Here is a 9,239-nt window from a genome sequence, read left to right as displayed (position 1 = left end):
AAAAAAAAAAAAAAAAAAAAAAAAAAAAAAAAAAAAAAAAAAAAAAAAAAAAAAAAAAAAAAAAAAAAAAAGTAGAGATTATCACAATCTCTTTTTAAAAATTTCAAACGGAGATAGATATATATTACATAAACATCATTCAAGATATCGTTCTAATATATTTCTATTACAATAAGTTTGCTATCGATCTAAGGCATTGGAATTGGAAGCAAGTTCATTAACTTCCTTGAGGTATCCATTTATGGTATTAACTTGATCTACTTTCATAGCTAGAAGGCCTAACTATTATTAGATCCATTAGTTTTTTATAGCGTAGAAATAAAAACTAGACCAAACCAAATTGGGCTTATCTATATCAAGTAGATTGTCAAATATTGAATAGGGAAAGGCTTTGATGGAACGTGTAAATGGGAAAGGAAGGAGGTGTGTTTTCAAAAGTCGAAGGAATAAGCACTTTGTATGGTTGGAAATGGGCGTTCTTGAATTGACTTTAAATCCAAATGAAGTGATGACACTGAAATTTGTGTCGTTTGTGTATTTAGTGGGGTTGGGATTTTTGCATTTTCTAAGCTTCTCCTTTTTAATCATAACTTACACCATATCTTCTCATCATTTCTCCACTTTCTTCTATCTATATTACAATGTCAATTCCATAATTAATCCATGTATCAATTATTTGGCTGAGATAGGCAAAAATCGATTATATATGTTTCAACCTAATCTTAAATCCTCTATGAGAGCTACTTGCTTATTAACCATTCTAATATAAAAATTATTGTTTCTTACTAATTCTAAATCGTAATTCTAAGACTTAGTAACTTGTTTATACCTAACCTCATCTCATATGTTCTAACTTATTTAGTCCAAAATATAAATGCATTAAGATAAAATGGTTAGAAAATATTTTAAACATTTTTAATTGAAGAGTTGATTGACAAAGACGTCAACCAATTGAGCTGGAGAGAATGTCATTGTCATGCTTGTCTAATGTGTATTCCATATGGTCACGTGTCAGATGTCCCTGTCATACTTGCCCGAGATACGTTGTCCATAGCTGCATGCCTGTTCTAAACCCCTTTTACTTGCTTTCACGTTAGATAAGATTTTAATATTCATGTTCTGTCAATACGAGGGTGTATGACCGGTCACCAAAATCATGTTTACATGTGTCACCCCAAAATGTACTAAAGGGAAGATGTGACTAGTTGTCAAATTCTTTCTTCTCGAGTTATGTGCTATCGAAGTTATGGTTGTTGCTTATTTTTTTAAGCTTATAACATTGATTTTTTTCAAATTTTGTTCAACACATTTTTTGCTCGCGTTTTCTAAAATATTTTTTTCAAACATGACTTGATGCTCAATCATACATCAAGGTTATCTGCAAAGTCAAACTTCCATGTGATTGACTTGTTTTTCAGGTTAGAATAAATGTCGCACGATCCCTGCTCCGTTGTCTGAATATTGTTTTATGTGTGAAAACTTTTTCTTTATTACACCATATTACTGACTACTTTTGTTTGTTTGTAAGACCCATGCATATGTGAGGCAGTATCAATAACGAATTATTTCGTGTAGTCACGAATTACCGTACTATATAATCATGAATTATTTTTCTCTTTTATTTTTCTTTTTCTTTTTGTTGAGTATGTAATATGAAACAAGGTGTCTTAATCTTGCCACAAAAACTTCATTATGGATGACAAGATTGTACCATGCATGTTTGAATTTAGGAAAGTTATATTGTATTTTTCAATTCTGTAGTATTATTTTTAAGATTTTAAGTTACAACTAATTCGTGGTCATTATGGTATTGATGGGCATGAGAGTTACACCTTTGAGTTGACCATAGGTTAGTTCAAGTTTATATCCAAGGTTATAAATAGTGTTTCATGTTGTTGCTTGAGTAGAAAGATTTTGGATATTTAAATGAAAGTGACATATTATACTTTAAGCCATGAGCTTGTTCATTTGCATTTATTGTGTTTAGATTTGCATGCTACAGTCATTTAGGCAGTCTTGATCAAGCTATCTTGTTGAGTGATTAGTCCAGTAAGTTTATAAATAAGTTTTCTTTACTTATTTACTTATGGTCTTGATCATCAAATTAATCCGTTCCAAATATTTCACTTGGGTTGATTTCTTATCGTATTTTTTGGGATTTTTTGATAATTGAAATCTAAATATCTTATTTTTCAAAAAGTTTCATAACATACAACTACACAAGTGTATGGATGCTCAAAGTCAAGCTGAGGTAGAATGAAACTGAAGCTTATAAAGCGGGTCCATGTGTTTGGAAGTAATGTATATCATAGTCATGTTGCATGCACTTTTGTTTTTTACTCACCACCTATTGAGTACTTTTAAATACTCAACTTTTTACAATTTTTTTTTACATTTTTTTTTATAAGGGAAATGTCATTTTTGGGGTTGTTGTGCTTATTGTGATGGTAATGAGATAGTCAAGTGTGGTCTAGCTTCTAACAATTAATTTCGTATTATAAGATTTTAGTAAAGCTATTTTATACTAGGTTTGAAATGTTTTGTGATATTTAAACCCTTAGTAGAAGTAGGATCATTACATTAATGGAGCTAGATTCTATGAGCTATGGGTGAGAATATTTTGAAGCTATTGTTCACAAATTGTTTTGAAGACGAAGGCAAGGGCATATTCAGCAACAGGTTTGGCGCCACGTTTCATCAATTGCAAGTCATTCTTAAGTTTCAGTTCACGAGCTTTTAAATGATGGTTGAATGTAGTTTCTAACGCAAGTCAAACGTCACGTGCAGTGGAGAGGTCAACAATGACAGTAATGGCTTCCTCAGTGAGAGAGGAGAGCAAGAGACAGAAACGTCGTTGATCGGCTGCTTTCCACACCAAATATTTGGGGTTGAGTGTTGAGGAGGTTTCTAGTTCAAAGCGAGGTGGTGGGATCATAGTTCTATCAACATATCCCAACATGTCTTTACTCTTAAAGAGAGGGAGAAATTGGCTTTTCCAAAGAAGATAATTGGAGAAAGAAAATTCAGAAAAAAAGTTTGATGATAATCATATGAATTAGCGTGAATTAGCGTGTTGAAAAGAAGAAGATGATAAGAGGATTTGGAAGCCATAGAGAAAAAGGGATCATGGTTGTTAAATCTAAAGGCTATGATATAATGAGAATATTTGGTAAAACCATCTCAAATAAAATATATTTTCCTCGAATAAAAAAGATAAATATGATAAACTTAGGCAAATAATAAACAATCAAATATCTTTAACAATGGATACTTCGGATTGTTTGAAGTATGGCTTGAAATCTAAAATGACTTGGGGTCCTTAGAAGGTGATTGACGTTGACGTACGTGGCATCTGAAACTCAATAGTCTCTACGCAGAATTGATTCATCAATGGTACTATTTTGACAAGGGTACGATTTTGGAGTGTACTCGAGTGTGACCAGTGAGTCGGTACTCACAGTGCCGCCAAAAATCCATGGTTTCCAATGTTGGTGAAGGACTGTGTGGGTCAAGGGTGGGTGTGGGCGTGAAGGTGTGGCATTGTGCAGAACATATAGTCATCGTTGGTGCTCGCTTCCGTCGGTGGAAAAGATGAAGATTGATCACAGGTACTTGTACTTACTATTCATGAACTCATCGCATGTTGTTGGATGGAGGGTCTCTAGTGTGAGTTGAACCTTGGAGTTTCTTAATCTTAAATTAAAATCAAATTTGAGAATTAGATTTAATTAGTTTAAATTATTTTTATAAAAATTAGGTGAGTAAATCCCAAAATAAAATTTTAATTTATGATGGTGGGATTTTCGAAGTAGAATTAAATTTCAAAGAGCAACATTAAACTAACATTATGAGATTGTAGTAGTTTCGGTTGAAAGAATTGCTTTCAATATGATGATATGTGCTTTCAGTATCATATATGTGCCTAGTGGCCCGCACGTGTCAAATGTATGATATGTTTGATGATATGATATGTTTCACTATGTAATATGTCAAGATATGTCAAGTAACACTAGAATATAAATGAAATGTCATATTATTCTACGATGAATTATAATATGCTATGAAATGTCATGATATATACTTGATACAGTTGTGTCATGAAATGTTATGTCATCTTATAAAATGTTTTGAGATAAGAAGATTTTGGAATCACAGCCCCTAAATAGGCTACCGGTATTGACATTGGACATGCGTTTGGGATGGGCCGAACGTCGGACTGGCTAAAGCGCAAGGTGGGCCATGCATTTTGAAGCTATAGGTTGGGTCTCGAAACCTAAGGTTCGAGTTTGGAGTCTTCCTGAGGCTTTGATTTGAACTTAGACTCCTTTGGAGTAATCTCCCAAATCCACTATGACATGTTTAATATGTGTGAAAAATCATTTTAAAAGGTATAATGAAACGTTGCCATGGAATTAAACATTCGTAAGTTTCATTCAAATTAAAATTGATGTTATCAAATAAAGGAAATAAAATAACAAAAATTTTAAAGTAATGAAAATACCCTTGTGTAACCTAAGGTCTACAACATAAATGAGGAGTGACTGTCCTAACTTCATTCTCATGGTCACTACAAAGATGCTGTCATCCATACAATGGTGTCTTGTCCGGAAATGTAACTACATACAATGATGATGGGACTTATCTTTTTATAAAACATTATGGCTTTGGTCTCAAGCTTACCGTCAGGAGAAATTAGATGTGTAGTATTTCTCTACAAATGACCCACGACATAAACCCACAATTCGGCTAGCATACACTCACACTGTCTAAAGCCATGGAGGGAAAGAAGCGAACATAATATCATAGTGTATGCGTCTATATTAGCATAATGGGGAAGTATCCTAATATACGTAACATAAAAGCCCTATAACTTTAAATTATGACATACTATTACGATGCAACTCATACCTTCATTCTTTTCATGACATAGTGTTTCTGAGAGACATACACACACAATACTTATCATGTCTTTCATGATTTACATGCATGATTTACCAATATCTCAAACAGAGTGAACATGTTAACATAATGATATACGAAGGTTCATGTATCATACAATATTGATATCACAACATAACAAAATCATACAATAGTATAATTTATAAGATAGAAAAATCGGTATCATAACATAATTTATATCATAGCATAAGTCATCACATAACATAGCACACGTCACACAATCATACGTGTAGGCTCCGCTCCCTTGATGCTAGCTTAAAATTGCTCCTTAAATCTAATTCCACTTAATGAGTCTCACAATCATAATTTAGAATTCTAGTATGAAAATTGGCTCATCTAATTGCATAAAATAATCTAAATTAAGCTTGAAATAATTTAAATTGGGTAAATACTAGCCTCAAATGTCTCTAAAAGTATTAGAACTAACGGGTAAAGATGGTCCAAAAATATCAAACTTGACCATGGATTCTCTAACTAGCTCGGAATCTCCCATGTGGGATGAAACGAACCAATTGTTGTGGTTTAATAAGTCAAGCAATTTCTCTTTTTATATTAGAGCCAAACACCAAAACTTTTTGTTTTTTTTTTTTTTTCTTTCTAATTTTTGTTGTTACAACAACACTAAAAAAGTAATAGGATGACCATTTGCTTTTAGTTTTTCATTTTAAGCATGAATTTCATTATTTTGTCATCTACTTTTTTTAGATATATTTTAATAAATGAGTAAATTTTTAAACCAAAAAAGTAATTCTAAAAAATTTGACTTTATTTTTAAAAATTAAAATTGGTTAAAAGGTCAAATATGTTTCAAAAAAGATAATAATAATTTTGAGAAGTTGATTAGGATATAAAATTTAGAATTAAAAAATGAATTATAAATTTGTGAAAAAGTTGGTGACTAAAGAGGTTATTTTTTTCTATAAATCATCTCATTCAATTGGGTCTTAGTTGCAAGAAAAAACAGGGAAAGAAAATGGGTCATAAACCTCTCCTCTCCCTCACCTTCCTCCTCCTCTTTCTGGCTTTCGCCTTTCTCACTTCTTCCACCGCTGCTCCCACCACAAGTAAGTAAGTCCCCTTTTTTCTTTCACTTTCTACTGATTTTCTCTAATCAATCTCTCATTTTTCTCGTCTTCCAGCAATCCTGCAATCAAATTTTGACGACCCATCTGCCCAACCTTCCGTTTTCCAGGTCTCTCTCTCCCTCTCTGTTTTTTCTCGAGAAAATTTGAAACAATTTTCTCAGCACCCAAACAGGTGTGATTGAGAAATTGAAGCGTGTTTTTGGTGTACAAATTTTGTAGGATTCGAGAGATTTGGAGATGAGGTTGGTGGGAAGATTGTCTGAAGGAAGAGTGGTTGTGGAGAACAATGACTATCCTGGCACAGGAGCAAACAATCACCACGATCCAAAGTCCCCTGCGGCCAAACCATAGTGAATTGTCCTTCTGTTTATTACATATGCATTACCAAATTCTAGAAATGGAAAAACTTGTTTGGAGTTTTTTGTTCCTAATATATGTAACTTTATTGGGGCTTAATTATTGTAGTTCTAATAAATGAACTTTATGATATAATAATTTATATAATTTATATTGATTGGGTTTGTAAATGAACTTGAGTCTAAATTATTAACATATTCATTTTGGTGAAGAAATAGTTTTGTTTTCAGTAAAAAAGATATTCTATTTGTTTCCTGAATCATTGTTTATATGCAATTATTAATGATTCAAGTTGACTTAAACTAATAATATTTTAAAGTTAATATAAACAAAAACATGTTGGGATTTGGATTATGAAGAATCATAGACATCTCGATTCATAAAATAATCTAAGAACAAAAACATGTTGGGATTTGGATTATGAAGAATCATAGACATCTCGATTCATAAAATAATCTAAGAACCAATTGTTGTTGGAAATCTATATAACATTGCCACGTGTAGCTATTTAATGTTTTTTTTTCCTTCATCATACACACCATATTTTCCGCTTTCAATAACTGATGTACCTATATTTTTGCTTCTTAAACTTTTGTTTTTAACTTTGGGAGTTTAAATTTATTGTTTTTGAGTTTTTTAATATTCCTAATTAGTGGTATTAGAGTCATTTGTTAAACACTGTGATTCTCTTCATTGTATATACATTCTCATACTAGTTGCTACTAATAAATAAAACATGAAAAAATTTGAAATTTAGTAAAATGTTCAAGGTAACGAAGTATTCAAAGGTTTCTCTCGGTCGTGTTTAAAAACTATATTTGATAAATTACATATATTTACGTAGTATATTGTCGAGGATATTAAGATATGATATTTTGAGATATATTTTAATAATTAGTTAGAAATATATGTGAGATATTTAGAGATCCTATTACTATATTTTAGGTTAGATTTAGATTTGATTTACTGCCTATTTTATTTATTTACAAAATTTAGTTAGTTATATATTTTTTCTATTTTTAGGAATTAGGTGCATATTTTATTTATTTACAAAATTTAGTTACTCATATATTTTTCCTATTTTTAGGTATTATGTGATAGTTTGTATCCTATTTAAATGTGGTAAACATGAATGAAAATCATACTTTCGGTCCCAATTCTATTTCTATTTCTCATTCTTAACATGGTATCAGAGCGTCAATCTTGTTGTTCTTAAATATCAAAATATCCTTTATGGCGGAATCAGCCAAATCCAACTTTAAAATTTCGGATGTTGATTTAACACATCCTTATTATATTCATCACTCTGATCCGTCAGGATATTCACTTGTTTCAATCAAATTAAATGGAGCAAATTACCAATCCTGGAGTAAATCAGTTATGCATGCTTTTATTGCCAAGAAGAAAATTGGCTTCATTGATGGCACAATTGAAGAACCGTCCCAAGATGCAAATTCAACCGAATTTGAACTCTGGAATTAGTGCAACAGTATGATAATATCTTGGTTAACTCATTCCGTTGAACCAGATATCGCTAAAGTCATTATTCACGCCAAGACAGCTCATCAAGTATGGGTTGATCTTCACGATCAATTCTCACAAAAGAATGCTCCAGCAATTTTTCAGATACAAAACTCGATACCAACGATGTCACAAGGAACCATGGCACTGTCAACATATTTCACCAAGCTCAAAGCACTTTGGGATGAACTGGAAGTGTACCGCACACCATTTACTTGTAATCAACGTCAAATACATATTGATCAATGCGAAGAAGACAAGTTGATGCAATTGCTCATAGGGCTCAATGAATCTTATAAAACGGTGAGATCTAACATATTGATGATGTCTCCATTACCTAATGTGAGGCAAGCCTATTCATTACTTGTACAAGAAGTGATGCAGCGTCAGGTAACTTTTGAACCTACTGAGAATAACTTGATTGCGATTCCATCAGCAGTGCAGAAGAAAACAACATATTCAAAATTTGCAAAGGACAAATCATGTGAACACTACAATAAAAGTGGTCATACAATCAATGAGTGTCAAATTCTTAAGTTTTGTGATAGAAGGGGACATACAGAAGATCGGTGTAGACAAAAAAATAATTCTGGAAGGACAAGACAAGTCAATCAACACAATAATCGTGGATATCGATCATCGGCAAATATGTTCGATGTTTTTCAGTTGAATACAGAAGAACAGTCACCTAATTCCATTCCAAAATTTTCTTTTGAGCAATTACAACAAATAGCACAAGCCTTATCTGCAATCAATCATCGCCCTTTTGGTAATTCTGACAATCACATCAATGTTGTAGGGTTTGTTTCCTATATCTACATTATCTATTAACTCTACGAGTTCTAATTCATGGATTCTCGATAGTGGAGCTATGGATCATATAGTATTAAACTAAACTAAAGGCTGCCATCATGTCTACAATAAATTTTCCTAATGAAGAGACAGCACATGTGTCACATACTGGCAATATTTCCCTTAGCCCTAACCTTAAATTAAACAACGTCTTATGTGTGTCTTCATTTAACTTAAACCTAATGTCCATCAGCGAACTTACCAATGACTTGAAATGTTATGTCACCTTCTATCCTGATTCTTGTGTTATGTAGGACTTGGCTACGGGAAAGATGATTGGCTCGGGTAAACAATTTGGAGGTCTCTATCATATTTCTTCATCTTCAATCAAATCTTAAGCTCATCAAGTATCTCAGTCATCTGATTTGTGGCATTTTCGTCTAGGTCATTCTTCTTTTTCTCATTTTAAATTTCTAGCTGATCAATTGCATCTTAATAATGCGAGTTATTCTCATAATTGTAGTA

The sequence above is a fragment of the Cucurbita maxima genome, unplaced genomic scaffold, assembly GCF_002738345.1.
Source record: "Cucurbita maxima cultivar Rimu unplaced genomic scaffold, Cmax_1.0 Cma_Scf00060, whole genome shotgun sequence".
Lineage (NCBI taxonomy): Eukaryota > Viridiplantae > Streptophyta > Magnoliopsida > Cucurbitales > Cucurbitaceae > Cucurbita > Cucurbita maxima.
The sequence above is the reverse complement of the archived record's forward strand: the minus strand, read 5'-3'. Positions refer to the sequence as shown.